Below are 1,778 nucleotides of genomic sequence, written 5' to 3'. Positions count from 1 at the left end.
CGGCGCCCCACGCCCCACGCCCCACGCCCGGCGGGACCAGCACCGCCCCCGGTCCCCGACCCCGCCCCGTCTTCGCCTTTAGCCTGCGGGGGTCTTGTGGCCTTGTCACCGCGCCACCCACTGTGGGCAACAGCAGGTCCCCAGCCCTGCGGTCGTGGGGTTTAAACTCTACCGAGGACCAAAGGGCAAGCGAACAGTAGTCACTGCCGCGAGCGGTGGAACTGGAACCGGGGGCCTTCGGAGCTCAGATCTCGTCTCGGGGTCGCAGAGGAGCCTGGGCACGCGGTGTCTGAGCTGGGACTTGAAGGAATAAAGGGGAGGCGAGGGTTCTGGCGAAGGCGGTGGAAGCCTTCTAGAACTCTGTTAAGATGTTTTTATCCTTAACGGAAGATCAATGCAAAACCATTGAAGGGTTTTGAGCCCGGTAATCAGCATAATAAGAGCAGACATTTATTTGGAGTCTCCTGACACTAAGCACTGTGCAGGTAATAAAAATGCTGTAGCAAATATACTTGATGTGTGACAAGCGCTTTACAAATAGGAACTCTTAGTCTCCATAGCAACCTTTCCAGTAGGTACCAGACTAAAATCCCCATTTTGCAGAAGAGGAAAACGAGGCACAGAGAGGTCACCGCTCTGATAGGAATGGAAATGATGTTCAAACCCATGCTTTCTCTCCGTGCCCCATTAAGAGCTGTTATAGATTCTTTTTTAACCTTACTTACTCTTGAGCCTATGATCATGAGAAAACTTGCAGTGTGACAGAACTAGGCAACTATTGCTGCTAGTTTCCTTCCTTCCCTCCCTCCGTTTATTTTTTCTTAATATATATTTTGACAAATCAAATATACAGAAAAGTTACAAGAATATTACCCCCAAATGCCCAGGTATCCTTAACCCGGATTCCCCACCTATATTTTGCCCTATTTCACATTCTTGATAGGTAGTATATATAAATGGATTTGTAGACCATTACTTGTCACAAGTTTACCTGCTAGATTTAGCATCTATTGATGATTATTGCTTGCATCAGTTATGACTACGATGATTGCAAAATAGTTATTATGTAATTCCATTCTTTTCTACATTTTTTGTTTACATTCTACTCTGAAGTGAGCTTTACTTTTGCCCACATTTCTTTATAAACTCTTGTATTTACTTGTATCAGTATGGACTTGTGGATTCCTTTTTTGGTGCCAAATCTATGCTCTTTCCTATTACACTCACTCTGCTGCCTCTGGATATGTGTCATTTAATCTTCACATGAACCTTCCGAGGAGGTTCTGCTGTTACTCCCATTTGCCAAAAAAAGAGAACAGGTCCCCAGAAACACTATGTAACTTGCCCAGGGTGACACAGCTTGGGATCAGACCCTACAGCTGGAATCTAACCATTCTACTCCACACCCTCCCCTTGAGTGAGTGGATCTGATTTCCCATCTCATCCATCATTACTCCTACTGGGTCTGCCATTTAGCCAGCCAGGTTGGAGTACAAACACTACAAACAGTCAACAGTGTTTAAACTTGGTCATACCTTTAAACTTGGTTGTCAGAAGGAAACAGACTACCTGTAGAATTAATCAAAGGCTTTTTATTCACACATTACTATGGGAAAGGAGTCTGCTACCATCACTTTCCTTCCAGCAGAGACTAGAAGGTGTTTGAAAGGAGAGTGCATTTTATAAAAAGAAAGGAGAAACTCTTAAGACGCTCTTTGATTGATGAGTGTTCTGTCAGGATGAGGTTTTTCTATTAGGGCAGGATTTGGGGAAGTGGA

The sequence above is a fragment of the Herpailurus yagouaroundi genome, unplaced genomic scaffold (assembly GCF_014898765.1).
Source record: "Herpailurus yagouaroundi ecotype Mexico unplaced genomic scaffold, PumYag 213, whole genome shotgun sequence".
In the NCBI taxonomy this organism is placed as follows: Eukaryota; Metazoa; Chordata; class Mammalia; order Carnivora; family Felidae; genus Herpailurus; species Herpailurus yagouaroundi.
This window is presented reverse-complemented; position numbering follows the sequence as displayed.